General features: G+C 37.9%; 1 protein-coding gene across 1 annotated transcript in view; it reads right to left on the bottom strand.

The window, feature by feature from the left end:
- The window catches only part of LOC132155168 (uncharacterized), a 73,979-nt gene that overhangs the window by 29,525 nt on the left and 20,669 nt on the right, over positions 1–23,785 (bottom strand). The gene's annotated exons all lie outside the window — the stretch shown is intronic.

The following is a 23,785-nucleotide window of genomic DNA, read 5'->3' as shown; positions in this document are numbered from 1 at the left end:
GTAATAGCTATACTGAGGAAATAGGCTTCCAGGGTACAATGGGGGTTGCGGTTTCTGGGTTATTGCTGGCAAACCTGGTGCGGAGGAGTGGGGATGGCTGGTGCTGGTTTCTTTGTGGGTTTTGGTCTGACTAGATAATGGTCATCAGGGTAGTAATACGGCCAAAATACATGGGGGTCCTTTGGGAGTTGAGGCTTCTCAGGTGGTGCTTGGGCAGCTGATGTGGTGGTGGGAACTGGTTTCTCATTGGGCTTTGGTCTGCCATGATGAGGGTAATGATCTGGCCAAATCATAGTGGGGTACTTTGGAAATTGAGGCTTCTGGTTTGGTGCTTGGGCATCTGATGGAGGTTTCTCTGCTGGCTTAGCTGTAGGATAATATGGCCAAATCATATGGGGGTACTTTGGAAATCGAAGCTTCTGGATTGGCTTGTGGGAATCTTGTTGTAGGCTTGTTGTAGGATCCTCTGCTGACTCGGATGTGGGATAACCCTTGTGGAAACACTTCAGGTTACCCATTAGGTGGAAGTTTGAGTGCTTCCGATGGTTCTGGCAATGTAGTTATTTGCAGAGTACATTTATTTTAAGAATAAAGGGGAGGCAGCGGAATCGGTCATATGAAGGAGAATGAGGTCCTAGGAAGGTTTCATTTGCAGTTGTAGAGGTCATAGTAGAAGAAATGAATGCACGGTTCCCCTGCCATTGCATCTGCATCACATAACTCCCTCCCTGAAAGACAACATGAACACTCAGGTTGGTCTTCCTTACTCTATGCTCATACTTAATGGAACAGACAAAAGCAATACCTGTTGTGCAACACCACATCCATCATAGGGGGTAGCATAGGTAACACCTCCATAAGTGGGTATGGTAGATCCACAGTGAGGTGGCAACTCATTGAGGGGAAAAGCTGGCCCATTACCTGTGATAAACATTAAAAAAAAATGTCTAGGTGGGGTCATAAAAGAACTAGTACAACAAACTGTAAGATATTATGTGCTCAAATTCAATCAACTTAATGAATTGGCAGCTTACCTCAACTTGTGCTATGTCAGGACCAATGAGCTGCAACCTCATAAATGTAATATTAAATTATGGCACAACTTGAAGGCCAAACACCTTCTTCGTTTAATGATTACTTTAGATTCATTACCCCAGTCTGTGTTTTTCTAAAAAGAATTCTCCTCCTAAATCTATTCTATAAGCCCTAGTTGCCACTGAACCAGAATTCCGCCACTGAACAAACAAAATAAAGATTACTCTGGTTATAGTCTATATTGCACAGTTTTAATCTCCAATGAAACCATGCAGACAGGATGTCTATTGTGGAAGACATTTTATTATTATGGTATGTTTTATTAATAGGATATGCTTATTGAAGGGTGTGTTATTTTTGCATTTTATGTTTTGCTTTTTTCTTTGCTGATTTAACAGAACAAAGAACAGCTATTCATCTTTAAAGAGGTCATCGGATGCTACATGCGCTTTTACAAGTTGTTTGAACTGGAATGTGTGTTGGCGGTGTGTGTAGCCTACACAACCACCCTATACTGAGAAAAATCCACCAAGTGTTGTTTTATTTAATCTACTAAAATCGTTACCCATTTCTCAAATGTTACACAGGCAGGCCCCTCCCACGACAGTTTGATTGACAGTAGTGTTTCAGCACAGACTGGACTGGCGTCTTACCTTAGACCCGCCCTGAGTGAGCTGTCATCAGTACCATTGTTTCACCACCGGAGCAGATGTAGACAAGAATGTCTCCTAAGCGATTGAGGAGTTCTGATGTTGGATGTAAGCATGAACATAGCAGTCGTCATTTTCTCCAGACATTTGAGCCGCTGAAGACGCAGTGGATTACATTTTGCTTACCTAAATGTGTCTATCTTTTCGTGAATCATTCGTGATCCAGCTTCACCTACAGAAAAAGAGAGTATAAGAGTATAAGAAAAATGCTACAAAACGGCCTGCCCTGAAAAGGGCTGTTTTTGACAGGGTAAAAAAAAGTGTTTTTTACACTACACCAAACTATGTTACAGACATTTTTTTTTTATTAAGACACTAAAGAGTCATATCAACTTGTGGAAAATGGGCATCCGATGATCCCTTTAAGATGTGTGTGACAGTAAAAGAGCACACACAATCCTTATTGTATTGTGGAATTGTAATGGAATGGTAAAAGCATGTTGGTATGTGACAGGAGGGCCTCCATCCAAGGATAGAAAATGATAAGCAACTCCAAGAATGTGGTTGAAAATACCAGCATTGGCTTAGAGAGATAACTTTCTGAGAGACTACATGAGAGGAAAAAAACCCTCCCTTCACTGTCACACTCTCTGTTTTGGAAGAGAGAGTGAACTGTGCTGGCTGACTGAAATCTGTAGAAAAGAATAGTGAGTTTAGAAAACTCGAGGTCGGGGACCATCTACTCGGGGTCAAGGACCAAAAATTAATTGGGTGCAAACTGGTGGGTCAGTCCTAGAGCTCTTCCTGGCCTATTTTAGGTGAAAAATCATATCTATTGGAGACCTCCAATAGATTATCTAGACGCGCCAATAGAAAACCAACAGACAAAGTCAGCCAACACAGGTTGTGGATGGGAAAATAAAGAGGTGCTGGTTAGAAGAGTGAACAAAAGTTTTATTTTTCATCCAGTAAATGGATGCATGACATTAGATGTCTAGAGAACAAGAATTTTTGGGGATTGAGATACAAGTAATATAATAATTGGGTTTGTGGAAAACAGTAGAGAGAAGTTGGACTAAGACAATAATGATAATGCTTGTTGTATCTGCAGACTAACCATTTGCAGACTAACCAGAAAAATGCATCTTGTGAAAAAATTTTGGATAGGAATTTTAGAACCACTTATGAAAACATGTTAAGTCAAATTAAGTTAATATTATTATGAAATATGACAGTGCATTTCCAAAATGCAAACTGGTTTAAATAGCTTGAAAGCAATTTGAAAAGAACAAGATATTTGTTTCAGGTGGAACGTTAAAGAACGCGACACATGTGTGTCAATCATGTAGAATTCAACCAATCCAACGATGACTTCGACACTCCTGAAGTGTTTCCACTTTTGTGTCCCATATGCATCAGATGTTTAGACAATGGTCCGTGGGCATGACGTCTGAGGCTGAGACTAGTGTTGATGGTAAACCTTGTTCACCCAAATATTTCTTATAAATTGATGCATGAGTTGGACCATGCATCAAATGCGGGGGTGGTAAATTGGCATTGAGCAAGCAAGCCATACAGCCATAAAATGAGGGATCATAGGTGTGTGATGGTAACACCCTCCCTCACCAATGAGAGAAAGCCCATTGCAATGCCTTGCAGGTCAGAATATTATTTGGTTGTTGACGTAATGACGTAAGAAGTGCTGTTTCCTGGTTCAAGCCAGGGAAGTCGTGGCCTAGTGGTTAGAGAGTTTGACTCCTAACCCTAGGGTGGTGGGTTCGAGTCTCGGGCTGGCATTACCACAACTCAAAGGTGCCCTTGAGCAAGGCACTGAACCCCCAACTGCTCCCCAGGCGCCGCAGCACAAATGGCTGCCCACTGCTCCGGGTGTGTGTTCACAGTGTGTGTGTGCCCACTTTGGATGGGTTAAATGCAGAGCACGAATTCTGAGTATGGGTCACCATACTTGGCTGTATGTCACGTCAAGTCAAGCCTCAACTTGCTTCACTTGAGAATACAACCTCAGCAGCCATTTATGAGCACTGTTTATTCATATTAATCATTTAAGCTAAACGCTTTCAAACTTACACTTACAATGTACACTACAGTCTCCGTGCTCACAGCATCCCAAACAATAATCATTTGTATATATATTTTTTTATATTTATATTTTCGTGGTCTGGCTATCTGGGACTTCAGTATGGAGTTAAAGGTTAAGATTATAACTTTTTCGCTAGTATTCTATCACATTATGAGTTTATATTAGCACCTTATGTTGTTTTCTCATGATAACTGATAGAGCGTTTGGACACGGAAGCGCTGCTACGTAATGTCAGACTTAACTAGCGAATAGTGCAATAGATTATAGATTGAAGCTTGCAATATAGGGCAAAAACAAAATCTGGATAATCATGCAAATCTGTGAAGTATGGTATTAGTAACGGAAAAGGCATTCTGTGATAGATCAAGTATGAACTATTCCAGTTTTCCTTAGTTTAATTATTTTGGGTTTTAGCTATTGTCAGACTATATCACGTTCTCTGCAGAATATTTCTGTGATTTCGCCTGTCTGTGCTCTCACTCCCTCCTTTTTCTACCCTCCCTTTTGCTCCCCTTGTGCTTTTCCCTCCACCCTTCTGTGTTCTCGGTCTTTACACTCTGTACTCTTATCTCTCTCTACCTCAATGTATAAATGCATGCCCGCACAGGTATATTTTTTCTTGGGTTCAAATGGTGAAATGATGGTGGGTGCCTCCTCAGACCCATGTAATTGAGTTCACTCAGTCCTTTGCTCAGAGTTGAGATATCCTTCTGCCAGGTGTACTCCTAATATGGTCAGAACTCGGTCAGAATGGATGGAATATTACATGTTATTAATATGATATGCTTTAGGGGTGCATGATAAATATCGGCCGATAATTGACAAGCTGCACAGCTGACAAGATGCACAAATCCATGCTGATAATGTACGTGGATTTGCGCAGCCTGTCAGTTAACAATGGCTCTGTGTAGTAACAGCTGCTCTATGTGAAATCCAGCACCTGACGGAATTTACCGCTGATTAGAGAACCGGCTCTACTGACGAGATGTGCATTAATTATCGGCCGATATTTATCGTGCACCCCTAATATGCTTATTGATGGGTGTGTTATTTTTGCATGTTCTGCATGGCTATTTTTCTTTGCTGATTTAACAGAACAAAGAACAGCTATTGATCTTTAAGATGTGTGTAACGGTAAAAGAGCACACATATTCTTATTGGAATTTTAAAAGGGTGTTGGTATGTGACAGGAGGGCCTCCACCCAAGATTAGAATATTATAAGCAAGACTAAGAATGTGGTTGAAAATACCAACATTGGCCTAAAGAGATAACATTCTGAAAGATAAGACTACATGAGAGGAAGAAAGCCCTCCCTGTGGTGGTATGACTGCTAGTCTTTTGCAAGAAAATAAAACTCATCAATGACAAATGGTATATTTGTCTCTTATTCAGAATTGTTTACTTTTTATTTGCCACAACAATTTTGGTGTCAGAAGTGGATGTGCCTCTTGGACCCGGGAGTGGACGGTTACTGATCACCTTGAAAGGTGAAAAAGTGATGTGACATTCAGCCAAGAATGGTGACCCATACTCAGAATTTGTGCTATCCAAAGTGCACACACAGTGGGCAGCCATTTATGCTGCGGCGCCCGGGAAGCAGTTGGGGGTTCGATGCCTTGCTCAAGGGCAAGTCGTGGTATTGCCAGCTTGAGATTTGAACCCACAACCCCAGGGTTAAGTGTCAAACTCTCTAACCACTAGGCCACAACTTCCCCAAAAAAACTTCCCCACAAACCTTCCCCTTGGACTGTGGACCCAGGTCTTCCTCTCCTGTATCCAGGTCAGAGGGAGATGAACTATGAAATAGGGAAGAAAAAAACAAAAACAAAACGATGAATCAAATCACATAATTTTTTTTTATCACATTTCCAAAATATAGAAGCACTTTGTTTAATACAGGCTATGTTAAAAATACCCCCGTGAAAATGGATACTGAATAATATTGAAATCTGAAAAATTAAAAAACAGCACATTTCAAGAATTTGGCTTCGTTTTTGTTTTTACATTCAGGGACAGAAAACAGATAAACAACATGAATATTCGATCTCTACATGTGGGCGGGAATGAAACGCCCTTCTCCTTAAAGTCCTTAAAAGCATAATAAGAGACCTCCAATTCTATGGATTCTAAATGTGTTTATTTCTACTACATTTCATCTCTTTCTCTTCATCAAACAGCTAGATTAACGAATGGCTTGACAGACACCATACCGAGGCAGAGCCTAGACATAGATGACAGTAGATGTCTTTCATGTAGGCATAAATTATGCAACCTACCAGTGAAATGTTAGTTTATCTCATAAATTTTAATTTACTTTGCACCTGCAGTCACAAATCCCTACTAGCCTACATCTTTGGCACATCGCCTGTTTTATTATAAACACCTATTAAAATCTTTGTAGCAAAGCCACACGATCGATGCACTGCAGTGCGGGGAAAATGTATTGTAGACAAGCACAGACCACTATTCATTTATGTGAACAGATAGTTTTAGATAATATGATTTTAATTAATTTATATTGAGTATTGGCCAGCTAACTGATGGCAAACAAAATTGTTATTTTCTCTGCCAACTAAACTAAAGTCACAGATCCGTTGTGTGAAAAACTCAAGACTTTGAAAAACCCATTATTATAGACAATGCAATTGTTACGCTGATTGGTACACAGACTGTTCTGCTGTCCTCTGCATCACTGTCCCTGTCACTGCTGTTGTCATTCACAAAGTGCTTCTGTAGATTCACCCCATTCTGGAGTGAGAGTGCAGTGAGAAAAGATGAAGGATGTTTTTTTTATTTTTTTTTTATTAACAGTTTGTTGTTGACATTTTATTTCAGTGCTGTTCATTGTATATTCAAGATTTTTAACCTGAAATAAGCATAAATAAATAAAAAAATGAATAAAATAAAAGTGTTTGGCAGAAAAGATGCATGCAATATGCAATATGGTGGTTGACATTTTATTTCAATGCTTTTCATTGTAGATTCAAGATTTTGTAGTCTGACTTTGTTTTTGCATAAAAATTATAAAGAAAGGTTTGGCAGAAAATGTGCAATGTGAGAGACATACATATTAATTTTGAACATTTAATTTACGTGACTGAGTGCAGCTTACTAATGGATATTGATAATGATATTGGTGGAATTCACAACAAGGTCCTTTAATCTATCAGTGCTATTTGAGAAAATAAATTTGTAGTAAACTGTGAAGCATAACTCCAATATAAGAACTTCAGACAGAATTTCCTGAAAAGAGAAAGAAAGGGTGAAAGTTCTATTTTTTGTGTCTGTGAACCGCAGTGATGCACACTTCCCACAGAAAGCTCTGCATTAAATTTTTCTTCATTTGCAAAAGAATGTTGTGGTTAAAAGTATTCAAAGAAAACATTGGCTATAGGCTTCAATAGAAGTCTATAAATACAGTCTTCAGTGGCAGAGTTTACTCATGTAGACTGGTAGAGACTGCTTCTGTGGTATCTCTTGTAAAGTTATGGGTTTATGCTGTTGGGAAATATTCTGTGAAATATACACCGTCGAGTGTAGTGCAGGAAAATACTGTATGCTCTTTGATTTTAATGCTCATTGGACTTTCCTTTGCTTAGCTTTCTATGAAACCATGTTGAAACGCAGATGCAATACAAGAAAAGACACTTTTTACTCTTATCCATGAGATTATTTTAATAAGTAAAATACACAGTTTTCAAATACAGATTAAGTAGAAAACAATACATCTGTTTTAAAAACAGGTTTTAAGTTTTAAATGACAAATGTACTCAATATTGGTGAGCCTAGTATTTAATATAAATATGCACACTTATTTGCGTATATTGAATTCAAAATACACGAGTGAACATGTGAAACACATGGCAAATAAATGATGAAGTACAAATATTCAAAATACACATTCAATTCAAAAATATATACAAAAAATATACATAAATTCAAATACACATTAAATTCAATACACAAAATAATTATATAATCAACACTTCCATATGCACATAAGGTACAAATATTCAAAAGAAATGTGCACAAATGTGTAAACCAAGGACATACCTTTATACTTCAAGAAATAAACATATCCTTAATAAAATTTAAAAAAGGCTGCAGTGGTCAACATATGCATTGTGTTATAAATGAAGTCTAGAACTGGTTGCTAATACAACGTATTAAGTTTAGACGTGTGCCCTTGCGTTCTCACATAATACAAACGGAGAGTTCAGTAATGTTACTATTATCTAGCAAATTTATTTTCCTCCATATATCACACAACGGCAATATCTTAACTCATAATACATGTAACCAAAACAACAAACCGCATTCCTCAGCCCCAAGGCAAGACACAAAAGCACAGTTGAAAACTGTTTGCTTCCCAAATCAGCAACACCTGTGTCTGGGTTTCCTCGGAGTTAAATGACACCCGGGCTGACCCGAGTGGCACAGGACAAAACTACATAAAATAATACAAAATGAATATGGCTCATACAAACAGCTGAAAGGGATAGTTCACCCCAAAATGAAAATTCTGTCATTAATTACTCTCCCTCTTTCCAAACCCATTAGACCTCCATTCATCTTTGGAACACAAATTAAGGTATTTTTGATGCAATCTGACAGCTCTCTGACCTTCCCATAGACAGCAGGGGTCCTTACACGATCAACGTCCAGAAACCTTGCAAGGAGATCGGTAAAATAATCTATGTGACATCAGGGGTTCAACTACAATATTATACAAGAATACTTTTTGAGCGCAAAAAAAATAAATAAAACTTTATTCAACAATTTGAATAAATTGTCCTCAATGTCACCCTAGTGCCATTTTGAAGAGTATCCACTGAACGCAAACAGCGTATGCTGTAATGGTTGAAACCCTGAGGTCTCCTTGCGAAGTTTCTGGACGTTGATCGTGTAAGGCCCCTTGCTGTCTACAGGAGGGTCAGAGAGCTTTACGGATTTGACACGCCATGAGGGAAAGTAGTCAATGACAGAATTTTAATTTTTGGGTGAACTAACCCTTTAATATGTGTTTTGGCTACTGGATCTAATCAGTAACTTTGAATACAAAGTTTTTTTAGGAGGCAGCCAGGGGCGTCGGACTGGGGGGGTAAAGGGTACCGAGTACCCAGGGCCCGAGGCAGGGGGGGGGCCCTTAGTAGTCAGTTTTCTATACATACATATACATGCACTAACATTTGTATAGCATTTATGTACAACTAAAAAAGTTCCTGTGCAAAACTAAACTTGTAGTTAGGCGCTGGTTTGGTATAAAAAAGTCATTTTCATGCTGTGCAGGCCCCCACACCCCTCTCGAATCAATGCAAATGGTACGACCCGCAGGTCAGGTGCTTCTGCTGCAGACCGCGGTGATTGAATCAGTTGATGAGACAGGAGCTGGAGTGAGCCGTGAAGAGTCATGTCTCTCCTTAAGAAAGGAAAATCAGGGGCTCAAAAACGAAAAGAGAAGCAGAATAAAGAGAGAAGGGCAAATGAGGGCAAGCAGTTGCTCACAAATTTTTTTGAAAAGAGAGGTGAGCTCCAAATGCATCATCAAGCATTGACATTGTTTTAACATAAATATCTACTCCCGGTAGAATAGCATACATTTATGTTTGCATTTATGAATAATATACCAATACTTTATAGTATCACACCCTTCATAGCGAGCAAACAATGTTTCTGATTATTACATGGCTTGGCTGAATTCCAATGTAGAATGCGGTCTGTTATTTCTTTATAACAGACCGCTGCGAAGTATAACAGACCGTTGCCATGAAAAACAGCGCGTTGCTATGGACGCGGAACGGACTATTTTCTTTGGCGGAAGCAATACAATCGTTTTTAAATCAATAAACTCCTTTTTAAATCAATAATTCGTGGCAAATTATTTATTTATTTTGTGGGTAGCCATGTAATAAGCGGGATAATGTATAGAGAGGCGGTCGTTATAGCGAATAACAACCCCGACAGGCTGAACAGGACCCCGACACGAAGCGGAGGATAATGTAATCTAACGTTATACATTATCCCTTACGTAAATAACAGGGAGTGAGAAGCAGACGGAGCTCAACACACTGCCACTCTAGGCAGCTGCCTAAATGCTTGTCTCCTCTTCTGCTGCAGTTCTCCCCACTCTCAGAGTCAGAAGTTTACATGAAAACACTGTATATTTCCCTCCATTGTCAAAATCTAACACCCGCGAAAACACAGATCGTTAGCGCTTATTTTACCGCATTGTTATGCAAATTAGCTCGCACACGCTCTTACATTAAGTACAGGATTGTTCTCAGTATAATAATGCACATCTTAATGATTGAAAAATGACTTATTTTAAAACATAATTCAAAGACTGAATGTCTAGTTTGGCGGTTAGTTTACCCTGTGATTCTATAGTCTAGTCTGCATTTATTTTAAACAGACAAATAATCATCAATTATCTTGTACTTAGCCTACAATTTAAAAAAAAAAGGTATTGTGACAATAAAGGATATTTTAGCAACCATTTGAAGCCATATATTTCAGTTTCAGAGTCAGACCCTGCAGCAGCAGGCCCCTCATCATGGCTAGGTGAAAGCAGTGACAGTGAGGTGGATGTGAGTGTGACAGTGAGACAAGGTGAGCTTTTTAACACTTAGTAATTAGTAATTAAGTGTTAAGAGGAAATAAGCAAAATTAGTACATTGTTATTGTACACATTTAAACTTTAAAGTGTAATTACTTATTACAGTTTAAAGTTTACAGTTTAAAGTTTAAATGTGTACAATAACAATGTACCCATTTTGCTTATTTCCTCTTGTAGCAGAGGCAGAAATAGAAGATGAGGTTGATATAAGTGATCAGAGGGAAAGTGAAGAATGTGATGAAGGTAGTCAGGAGCAGGAGGACAGAGCTGAAGAGGAAAGAGAAGAGAATGAGAGACTTAGGGATACTGGAGAGGGATTGTCAGAGGACCCAGGATTATGGCCAACAACTCTTACTGATAAGCACAGGAAAACTATTGTTCAAATGCTAGCAAAAAACTGGACTTTAAAGACCTGATCAGCAAATTTGCGCATGCAAAGACCCGTCAATGGGCATTTAGTAAAAACTGACATTATTTAGTTTGTGTTTCAGACCAAAGTTTTTCTCATTTGGTATGGTCATTTTCAGAACTGCTTTACAGTATATTTGATTTAGTCCAGGTTTGGACCTGCTAGACCTTTTGTCATCTCAGTAAGTAGTACTTTCGACAATAAAACAAAAATATATTAATCAGAGTGTGGCCTATTTTGTTTACATTTTAAGTGTTTTTATGATAAAAATGCAATACCTTACCCATTGGTATCACTATGGTATTGGGGGCCCAGCAAGATGGTTTGTACCCAGGGCCCAAAATTTGGTGCTACGCCCCTGGAGGCAGCAATGTGTAGAAGGAACTCCTCCAGGAATATTATAGACTGCATGTTGCAAGATCTCCAAAATGGGAGCAGAGGGCTTTGGGTAGTTTATGTCATAGATGTAGAACATTTTGAAGCATACGTCCACTGCTTGAAGTAAGGTCTCCTTTTCAACTGCAGTGTAATTTATTGGGCCTATATTATCCTCTTTTGTATTTTACTTTTCCTTTAGGTAGTAATATCGCTGTTTGTGCATGTAAACTATTTTTAAATTTACAAAAGTATATGCCAAAGGTCTTTCGATCAAACTTGAACTGCCTATGGTAGTCAATGGGGGGCGAGATCTGTTTGGTTACTGACATTCTTCCAAATATCTTCCTTTGTGTTAAGCAGAACAATGAAAATCATACAGGTTTGGAACAACTTGTGGGGTAGTAAATGATCACAGAATTAAAATTTTTGGGTGAACCATCCTCTTAAGCAATTTTCAGAAGTATTAATGAAGATCCAACTGGTAAAATAGCCAGCTGTCAAATAGTCTGATGTGGGTTTTAACATTTCCACATTTAATTAGCAGTTATTTAAACAAAGATGTAATACAGGGTATGGCTTTAAGTTCAATGAGTAAAGTCTGACTTAATTACTAAATTGAAATGCCTGTCCTTACTGTGGTTAAAAATGTCTCATATTGTGGTAAAGATTTTGGTAAAATTTCCCCCTCCAAGTAGGTCTAAGTTCATCTTCGGAACACAAATACATTTTTTATATTTAAATATTTTTTAATGTAATCTGAGAGGTTTCTGAACCACACATAGGCAGCAATGTCATTCCACCATTCAAGGTCCAGGAAGGTATTAAAAACATCTATAAAATAGTCAACGTGACTACAGCGGTTCAACCTTAATATTATGAAGCAATGAGAACACTTTTTCTGTGCTAAAACAACAACAAAAATTTTTAATAAAGTTATTTAACAGTTTTAACTGTTAACATACGCAGTTGACGTAGTAAATGCAGTTCAGAGCATCTGTGTACTAGCATCCGAACGGCAACTCATTATTGACCGGCTCCTCCATCACCATAACATGAATCGGCCAATACTGTAAACACTGAAGCTCTGCAATTATAAGAGCGTAGCAGCCATTAATTCCTGTTCCACATGATTATAAATATATGGAATAGAAATGCCAAACTCCCTTAATCATCTGTCCCATGGAGTAAAACCAAAGAATATGGTTCTGAAGTGCAGAAAAAGATCGAGCTTCACAAAATAGAAAGTGGCTTTAAGAAAATCGCCATTTAGGGCAATAATTAAGAAGTTCCAGTCAACTAAATATGTTACAAATGTTACAGCTACACTTTTTTTCTTTTTTTTAAATGCTTTTTTAATGTTTCCTTATGTGTACTTATATTGTTAGTATGATTTTTACATTTTAAATTTAGAAATAAAAAGCATTTTTTTATCCTGATATTAGCCCTCTGGCTTGAATGCTCTGTTTGAAGGGGCGTGTCTGCTGTGAGTAAACGACAACTGTTGTGATTGGCTGACATCTCTGCATACGAAATGCGTATTACATGTGGAACCCCTCTCAAATATATAAATATATATATATATACAGCTGTCGAGATTAACGAATCGTGGAAGTGTTGATTATATAATTATTTTTTCGATCTTTTCACATCACATGAAAGGCTGCAGTGATGAGCATTGAGTAAACAGAGTCTGTTTATCGCGTGAATGCAGTGATCTCGTCATTATTGCAACATGTTTTCTCTCACAAAATGCTTTCACCACAACTAACAGCAAACACATGAATACACCACATGAATACAGTAAGAGCTTTGTTGTGCAGCATAACAGCGTCATTCATTGTAACGGCAGTTTAGGCAAGTGTGCAGATATACTCGCGATGTGTGACAGCTCCGAAAAAATAAAGGGAGCGTTCTTTGAGCGCTCTCTGTAGTTAAATCACAATTTAAATACCAGATTTGTTTCATGCTACTAAGAGAAACAACGTGAAGTTGTTCGTTTAGTCACTGGCTTGATTCACTGATGCAAACGATTTAGAAAAAGTCTGTGTGAACTTGAATAATTCAGAAATCACTGATCACAGATCAGGCATTAATGAACACTGTTACTCACTGTTTGTGGCGGTGCTGTCAAATCCATATCATAAACATCTGTTTGTAACGCCTGTGCTGACATTGGGACTGAATTATATGTAAATATTTGGGTGGGCAAAGCAGAGAAAGGGGAGGTAACATTTCTCCTTATAACGTCACAAGGAGGAGATTCAAGGTCAGCCCAGTTGAGCTTACATTTTCTCAAAGGCAGAGAAAGATAGCAAAATCTCGATTTACACCGATTAAAATTTCTAGAAACTTGGGGACCATATACAGGCTAGGGGAACTCGTATTAATGTTAAAAAAAACTCCGAAAGTGAAAATTTCGTCATGGGACCTTTAAAGGAGCAGATTTATGCAGAATGATTTTGCATGACAAGAAATGCGTCAAGTCAACAGACACTCTGTCTTCCTTCTCAAAGGGCTACAAACATTAAACAATAAACACAGCAGATTAAACTAGTCTTTGGAAACAAAGTACACTCATTTCCACTGTCGGGCCAGTGCGAGCCAGGGCTTAAAACGGGCCGGGTGGGACTAATAGCCTCGGGCCTGTAGCACCGAGGCCAGAATAGCGCAGGGTTTCCACAGTCAGGGCCTGAAGCTCCGCTGCGCGTCACTAAAACGCGCCCTTTACACGCCTCTCAGAACAACGTCACAAAACCACATCATTTCACCAACAAAGAGAAGTTATCAGAAAACTAATAGAAATAAATCCCTGGAACATGCGATCACACACGAACATGATAAAAGCGGCCGTTTGTTTGCATGCTTTGTTAAATATTCAAATTCAAAAGCAACGACGTGGCTACGACAAAGGCTACGACGTGCACCTAAATGTAACACTCCAAAATAGGAGTAGGAAAAGAGACCAACAGGTTCCTGACTGGACAAAATTAGTTTGGGCCTCAGTAGCCAAGGAGACTCAAGCACTAGTGATGTGTCGTTCTTGAACGATTCGTTCATTTTGAACAAATCTTTAATGTGACTCGGGAAGAACGAGTCGTCTCGGGAAGTGAATTGTTCAGTCGTGCATGCGCATTATTCTATAGGTTCTGTTCTAGTAGTAGTGATTCACCTGTCAGTCAATGCAGTCTTGAGCCGGAAAGAGAATTGATTAGTTCATAGTTCGGGTCTATCGGGTTTTTGACTCGTTCCTTAATCACGTGACGGCGCCATACGCTTACCCAATGCAGTCTGAGCCGGAAAGAGAATTGATTAGTTCATACATAGACATGTATAGAAAGGCTAGATAGCTTACCGGCGCTGAGAGCCAATGGGACCCGACGACGTCACACGGCGGCCATCTTAGGACAGGACCGCTCGTCCAGTTATAACATTAAAGTCTATTGTGCATGTAGTGCTGAAATAACTATATTTGGCTCAATTTTCAACCGATTTTCAAACGGCTTGGTGTGTCATAAACTTCAGGGATGCGGCTATTTAACTGCATACTTGTGAAAAATTATAGCCACGGAGTTTATTAAGAAAATAGTATATTAAGTAGACTAGACAGGTAAAGTACTCGGTATACCCATACACACACACAGTAATGATGTCAATATTTATAAGGTACATGAAACATGAAATAGTGCAATTTAGTTTATTACTAATATTTACATTATTAAATACATGTGTAAATTTATGTATAATATAAATCTGTCTCAAGTTGCCATTCTGTAAAATAAAGAGAAAAGAGATGGGTCTTTGTTTTTTTACTTAGGTCCAAAGGCACACAATTAGAAAAAACTTACAAAAAAAATATACAAAATATACAAAAAAAAAAAAAAACATTAAGACACAATTGGACACAAAACTCTTTCCATCAATACAATATAATCAATACAGCTCCCTCCCTCTCCTCCTCTCATTTTCCACAAGCGTAATCAGAAGTTCTGTAAACAAAAAACCAACAAAGTAATCCAAATGTAAAGATGTGTTTAAGAAACCAAACCACTTGGAAATCATGTGTAACTCAAAGCTATGTTGAAACGAAAGACTAACCCTGCCTCTCCCACCAATTTACAATTGCTTGGTGACTCACTTACGACCTCTTCACTGCTAGCCAGCAAATAAATACAACCACATCCACAAAATGACATTTAGACAAAAGATTAGGTTGTCAAGAAACGTTGTTGGTCTCAGGAAACCTGTTAAAAATTGAAAATGTCGACTGTGGTATCACTTTAGAGTAGAGGGCAGCCATGAAACACACAGCTACGCTGCAATGTTAAGCGTTTCTCAAAACGTGAAGCTACAATTTAAACACCGGCATCAGCACAAATCATAGCCACGTTAATAAGGTTTGTAATAAACCAAACCGTTTGTAAATCCGTCAAGAATTCAGCAAGTTACGAGCATTTTAGTTGGCGTATGTCACTCTCCTTCCGTCCACAGCAGCAGGGAGCAGCAGCGCAGTCTCCTGACCTAAGATGGCCGCCAAGTGACGACACAGCTGACTCCGCCTTGAGCCATCTAGCCTTTCTATACATGTCTATGAGTAGGGGCGGCCAAGATGGCGTAGTGATAAGGCGTTTTCTTGAGTGGAGGTACGGCAACGTGTTTTCTTGCAAAAATTTGTATGTAGTGCATACCCCCCCCCCCCATTTCTAAACTGAATAATTTATGGATTCGTTACAAGAACCGAGAAAGACGATTTGAACATACAAAACAGAACTTTATCGCTGTCGTCGAAAAATTCTGAAAAGTTAGCTTGCAAAAGGTCTGCTAGCAAAATGTCGATCAAAAAGCAGATGTCTGCGCTGGAAGGGATGGAAGTGGACCACGCTAAAGAAAAGCGAAAAATTGAGGAAACTCATTCATACGCCTGTTGGAGGAAGATGTGAATCTTCTCCTAGTACACCAAGTAAGACCCCTGCACCGAAAAAAACAAAGAATGTTGACCAAGCCGCGGCTTCAGAGCCAAGCTTAATGGAAGTCCAGAACAACATTATACAGATTCTTTCAGAAAAAATCAATAAACGAGCAGACCACCTGGAAATAATGATAAAGAACAACTCAAGAAAAACAAGAAATACGTCCGACTTAGATGTACTCTATAACAGGTAGTTCGTTTTGAAAATGTTTACATTTTGTTTGTAAAGTTTTTCAGCTTTATCTTTTATCGTGATAAAGAAAAGCTTTACGGGGACTTTAGAGTTTGACAAATAATTCCAAAGTGTAATATGTCTATTTAACCCAAATGTGAAAAGTGGATGGTTTATGCAAAAGTTTCAATCTAGTTATGCAAGAAACTTGTTGCCTATAGAAAACACTAAAGTTAAACTAGTACTTTTGTCTTTTTTCTTGATGTCTCTTTATGTTTGTTCTGTCAATGCCAGAGGTTTAAGAGATTTACTTAGAAGGAAAGCTTTTTTTTTGTACTGCAGAGCTAAAAATGCAGACTTTTATTTTACTCAAGAAACTCATGCATGTGCAGCAGATGAATCTTTTTGGAAGAACCAATGGGGGAGTGAAATATGGTTTTCGAATGGAGATAATCGATCAGCAGGCGTGGCTATTTTAAAAGGAAACTTTAAGGGGCAAATTCTACATAGTGAAAAAGACATTTCAGGAAGATTAATTATTTTAGTATGTGAATTGGAGCAGAAACAATTTATAATGGTTAATATTTATGCCACCAATGACAAAATTAGAAATCAGACTCTCTTTAAAAATGTGGAGGCAAGAATTTGTCAACTTAATTTAAAATTTTCAGAAGCTAAGGTTTTATGGGGAGGTGATTTTAATACAGCTTTTGATGATAACTTGGATAGATGGCCTCCAAAACCTGCAAACATAAATTGTGAACTTAGAAATACATGTTTGCGTCTAGGACTTATGGATATTTGGCGTGAAAGGAACAAATCACAGAGAATGTATACGTGGAGCAATAGAAGTCTGTCTTTGCAGTCACGCATAGATTTTTGGCTCATCTCCAATGACCTTGAAGATAAGGTCAAAGATGTGATGATAGAACCAGCCATACTAACTGACCATAACCTTATACTTATTAAAATTTACTTGAACAATTGTTTTTCTCAGAATAATACTTCCAGTTACTGGAAACTTAACAATTCATTACTTAACAACTTAGATTTTAAACTAGAAATAAGTAGGATCATTGAAAAATTTTGGAAACAAGCCTGTAATTCCGGTAACTATGGACAAAATTGGGAACTAACAAAATTTGAAATTCGCAAGATGGCTATTAAAAAAGGGAAGTATTTAGCGAAGCACAAAAGAGAAAATGAATCACAAGTCATTAAAGCAATATTAAATTTACAAATAAAATCTAGCGGTAATCTTAATGAACATGAGAAAGAAAATCTGATTTTATTACAAAGTAAATTAGACGACATATACATAGAAAAAACTAAAGGTGCCTTTGTTAGATCCAGATGTAAATGGATTGAAAAAGGAGAGAAAAATACAAAGTACTTTTTTGGATTAGAAAGGAGAAATGCTGAATATAATACAATAAGTAATTTATCAGTCAATGGAAGTATTACCAATAATCATAAAGTAATCTCAAAACATATTGCTAGCTTTTATAAGGATTTATACTCATCCGCTTCCACAGGTTCTGGCATAGATTCTTTTTTAAATAACATCTCCACAAATGCTAAGAAAATAAGTGAAGAATTTAGAGATATTTGTGATGGAAGAATTTCCTTACCTGAACTGGTGGAATGTGTTAAACTTTTAAAAGACAATAAAACACCCGGGAATGATGGCTTAACGGGAGAATTTTATAAAGTATTTAATGATAAACTCTCTCCTTTCCTGCTGTCTGTGTTTGAAGAAGCCATTAAAAAAGGTGAACTTCCTCCGACTATGAAACAGGGCGTGATTACTTTAATTCCTAAACCAAATAAGAATAAATTACACATTGAAAACTGGAGACCCATTAGTTTACTTAACAATGATGCAAAGTTATTTGCTTTAATTTTTGCAAAAAGACTTAAACATAGCTTGAATCAAATTATAGATGAAGAACAATCTGGCTTTATGCCCAAAAGACACATGGAAGGTCCAGGAAGGTATTAAAAACATCTATAAAATAGTCAACGTGACTACAGCGGTTCAACCTTAATATTATGAAGCAATGAGAACACTTTTTCTGTGCTAAAACAACAACAAAAATTTTTAATAAAGTTATTTAACAGTTTTAACTGTTAACATATGCAGTTGACGTAGTAAATGCAGTTCAGAGCATCTGTGTACTAGCATCCGAACGGCAACTCATTATTGACCGGCTCCTCCATCACCATAACATGAATCGGCCAATACTGTAAACAATGAAGCTCTGCAATTATAAGAGCGTAGCAGCCATTAATTCCTGTTCCACATGATTATAAATATATGGAATAGAAATGCCAAACTCCCTTAATCATCTGTCCCATGGAGTAAAACCAAAGAATATGGTTCTGAAGTGCAGAAAAAGATCGAGCTTCACAAAATAGAAAGTGGCTTTAAGAAAATCGCCATTTAGGGCAATAATTAAGAAGTTCCAGTCAACTAAATATGTTACAAATGTTACAGCTACACTTTTTTTCTTTTTTTTAAATGCTTTTTTAATGTTTCCTTATGTGTACTTATATTGTTAGTATGATTTTTACATTTTAAATTTAGAAATAAAAAGCATTTTTTTTATCCTGATATTAGCCCTCTGGCTTGAATGCTCTGTTTGAAGGGGCGTGTCTGCTGTGAGTAAACGGCAACTGTTGTGATTGGCTGACATCTCTGCATACGAAATGCGTATTACATGTGGAACCCCTCTCAAATATATAAATATATATATATATATACAGCTGTCGAGATTAACGAATCGTGGAAGTGTTGATTATATAATTATTTTTTCGATCTTTTCACATCACATGAAAGGCTGCAGTGATGAGCATTGAGTAAACAGAGTCTGTTTATCGCGTGAATGCAGTGATCTCGTCATTATTGCAACATGTTTTCTCTCACAAAATGCTTTCACCACAACTAACAGCAAACACATGAATACACCACATGAATACAGTAAGAGCTTTGTTGTGCAGCATAACAGCGTCATTCATTGTAACGGCAGTTTAGGCAAGTGTGCAGATATACTCGCGATGTGTGACAGCTCCGAAAAAATAAAGGGAGCGTTCTTTGAGCGCTCTCTGTAGTTAAATCACAATTTAAATACCAGATTTGTTTCATGCTACTAAGAGAAACAACGTGAAGTTGTTCGTTTAGTCACTGGCTTGATTCACTGATGCAAACGATTTAGAAAAAGTCTGTGTGAACTTGAATAATTCAGAAATCACTGATCACAGATCAGGCATTAATGAACACTGTTACTCACTGTTTGTGGCGGTGCTGTCAAATCCATATCATAAACATCTGTTTGTAACGCCTGTGCTGACATTGGGACTGAATTATATGTAAATATTTGGGTGGGCAAAGCAGAGAAAGGGGAGGTAACATTTCTCCTTATAACGTCACAAGGAGGAGATTCAAGGTCAGCCCAGTTGAGCTTACATTTTCTCAAAGGCAGAGAAAGATAGCAAAATCTCGATTTACACCGATTAAAATTTCTAGAAACTTGGGGACCATATACAGGCTAGGGGAACTCGTATTAATGTTAAAAAAAACTCCGAAAGTGAAAATTTCGTCATGGGACCTTTAAAGGAGCAGATTTATGCAGAATGATTTTGCATGACAAGAAATGCGTCAAGTCAACAGACACTCTGTCTTCCTTCTCAAAGGGCTACAAACATTAAACAATAAACACAGCAGATTAAACTAGTCTTTGGAAACAAAGTACACTCATTTCCACTGTCGGGCCAGTGCGAGCCAGGGCTTAAAACGGGCCGGGTGGGACTAATAGCCTCGGGCCTGTAGCACCGAGGCCAGAATAGCGCAGGGTTTCCACAGTCAGGGCCTGAAGCTCCGCTGCGCGTCACTAAAACGCGCCCTTTACACGCCTCTCAGAACAACGTCACGAAACCACATCATTTCACCAACAAAGAGAAGTTATCAGAAAACTAATAGAAATAAATCCCTGGAACATGCGATCACACACGAACATGATAAAAGCGGCCGTTTGTTTGCATGCTTTGTTAAATATTCAAATTCAAAAGCAACGACGTGGCTACGACAAAGGCTACGACGTGCACCTAAATGTAACACTCCAAAATAGGAGTAGGAAAAGAGACCAACAGGTTCCTGACTGGACAAAATTAGTTTGGGCCTCAGTAGCCAAGGAGACTCAAGCACTAGTGATGTGTCGTTCTTGAACGATTCGTTCATTTTGAACAAATCTTTAATGTGACTCGGGAAGAACGAGTCGTCTCGGGAAGTGAATTGTTCAGTCGCGCATGCGCATTATTCTATAGGTTCTGTTCTAGTAGTAGTGATTCACCTGTCAGTCAATGCAGTCTTGAGCCGGAAAGAGAATTGATTAGTTCATAGTTCGGGTCTATCGGGTTTTTGACTCGTTCCTTAATCACGTGACGGCGCCATACGCTTACCCAATGCAGTCTGAGCCGGAAAGAGAATTGATTAGTTCATACATAGACATGTATAGAAAGGCTAGATAGCTTACCGGCGCTGAGAGCCAATGGGACCCGACGACGTCACACGGCGGCCATCTTAGGACAGGACCGCTCGTCCAGTTATAACATTAAAGTCTATTGTGCATGTAGTGCTGAAATAACTATATTTGGCTCAATTTTCAACCGATTTTCAAACGGCTTGGTGTGTCATAAACTTCAGGGATGCGGCTATTTAACTGCATACTTGTGAAAAATTATAGCCACGGAGTTTATTAAGAAAATAGTATATTAAGTAGACTAGACAGGTAAAGTACTCGGTATACCCATACACACACACAGTAATGATGTCAATATTTATAAGGTACATGAAACATGAAATAGTGCAATTTAGTTTATTACTAATATTTACATTATTAAATACATGTGTAAATTTATGTATAATATAAATCTGTCTCAAGTTGCCATTCTGTAAAATAAAGAGAAAAGAGATGGGTCTTTGTTTTTTTACTTAGGTCCAAAGGCACACAATTAGAAAAAACTTACAAAAAAAATATACAAAAAAAAAAAAAAACATTAAGACACAATTGGACACAAAACTCTTTCCATCAATACAATATAATCAATACAGCTCCCTCCCTCTCCTCCTCTCATTTTCCACAAGCGTAATCAGAAGTTCTGTAAACAAAAAACCAACAAAGTAATCCAAATGTAAAGATGTGTTTAAGAAACCAAACCACTTGGAAATCATGTGTAACTCAAAGCTATGTTGAAACGAAAGACTAACCCTGCCTCTCCCACCAATTTACAATTGCTTGGTGACTCACTTACGACCTCTTCACTGCTAGCCAGCAAATAAATACAACCACATCCACAAAATGACATTTAGACAAAAGATTAGGTTGTCAAGAAACGTTGTTGGTCTCAGGAAACCTGTTAAAAATTGAAAATGTCGACTGTGGTATCACTTTAGAGTAGAGGGCAGCCATGAAACACACAGCTACGCTGCAATGTTAAGCGTTTCTCAAAACGTGAAGCTACAATTTAAACACCGGCATCAGCACAAATCATAGCCACGTTAATAAGGTTTGTAATAAACCAAACCGTTTGTAAATCCGTCAAGAATTCAGCAAGTTACGAGCATTTTAGTTGGCGTATGTCACTCTCCTTCCGTCCACAGCAGCAGGGAGCAGCAGCGCAGTCTCCTGACCTAAGATGGCCGCCAAGTGACGACACAGCTGACTCCGCCTTGAGCCATCTAGCCTTTCTATACATGTCTATGAGTAGGGGCGGCCAAGATGGCGTAGTGATAAGGCGTTTTCTTGAGTGGAGGTACGGCAACGTGTTTTCTTGCAAAAATTTGTATGTAGTGCATACCCCCCCCCCCCATTTCTAAACTGAATAATTTATGGATTCGTTACAAGAACCGAAAAAAGACGATTTGAACATACAAAACAGAACTTTATCGCTGTCGTCGAAAAATTCTGAAAAGTTAGCTTGCAAAAGGTCTGCTAGCAAAATGTCGATCAAAAAGCAGATGTCTGCGCTGGAAGGGATGGAAGTGGACCACGCTAAAGAAAAGCGAAAAATTGAGGAAACTCATTCATACGCCTGTTGGAGGAAGATGTGAATCTTCTCCTAGTACACCAAGTAAGACCCCTGCACCGAAAAAAACAAAGAATGTTGACCAAGCCGCGGCTTCAGAGCCAAGCTTAATGGAAGTCCAGAACAACATTATACAGATTCTTTCAGAAAAAATCAATAAACGAGCAGACCACCTGGAAATAATGATAAAGAACAACTCAAGAAAAACAAGAAATACGTCCGACTTAGATGTACTCTATAACAGGTAGTTCGTTTTGAAAATGTTTACATTTTGTTTGTAAAGTTTTTCAGCTTTATCTTTTATCGTGATAAAGAAAAGCTTTACGGGGACTTTAGAGTTTGACAAATAATTCCAAAGTGTAATATGTCTATTTAACCCAAATGTGAAAAGTGGATGGTTTATGCAAAAGTTTCAATCTAGTTATGCAAGAAACTTGTTGCCTATAGAAAACACTAAAGTTAAACTAGTACTTTTGTCTTTTTTCTTGATGTCTCTTTATGTTTGTTCTGTCAATGCCAGAGGTTTAAGAGATTTACTTAGAAGGAAAGCTTTTTTTTTGTACTGCAGAGCTAAAAATGCAGACTTTTATTTTACTCAAGAAACTCATGCATGTGCAGCAGATGAATCTTTTTGGAAGAACCAATGGGGGAGTGAAATATGGTTTTCGAATGGAGATAATCGATCAGCAGGCGTGGCTATTTTAAAAGGAAACTTTAAGGGGCAAATTCTACATAGTGAAAAAGACATTTCAGGAAGATTAATTATTTTAGTATGTGAATTGGAGCAGAAACAATTTATAATGGTTAATATTTATGCCACCAATGACAAAATTAGAAATCAGACTCTCTTTAAAAATGTGGAGGCAAGAATTTGTCAACTTAATTTAAAATTTTCAGAAGCTAAGGTTTTATGGGGAGGTGATTTTAATACAGCTTTTGATGATAACTTGGATAGATGGCCTCCAAAACCTGCAAACATAAATTGTGAACTTAGAAATACATGTTTGCGTCTAGGACTTATGGATATTTGGCGTGAAAGGAACAAATCACAGAGAATGTATACGTGGAGCAATAGAAGTCTGTCTTTGCAGTCACGCATAGATTTTTGGCTCATCTCCAATGACCTTGAAGATAAGGTCAAAGATGTGATGATAGAACCAGCCATACTAACTGACCATAACCTTATACTTATTAAAATTTACTTGAACAATTGTTTTTCTCAGAATAATACTTCCAGTTACTGGAAACTTAACAATTCATTACTTAACAACTTAGATTTTAAACTAGAAATAAGTAGGATCATTGAAAAATTTTGGAAACAAGCCTGTAATTCCGGTAACTATGGACAAAATTGGGAACTAACAAAATTTGAA

The sequence above is a fragment of the Carassius carassius genome, chromosome 12, assembly GCF_963082965.1.
Source record: "Carassius carassius chromosome 12, fCarCar2.1, whole genome shotgun sequence".
Taxonomy (NCBI): domain Eukaryota; kingdom Metazoa; phylum Chordata; class Actinopteri; order Cypriniformes; family Cyprinidae; genus Carassius; species Carassius carassius.
Note: the sequence above shows the minus strand (reverse complement) of the source record. Positions and strands in the feature narration are given on the sequence as shown.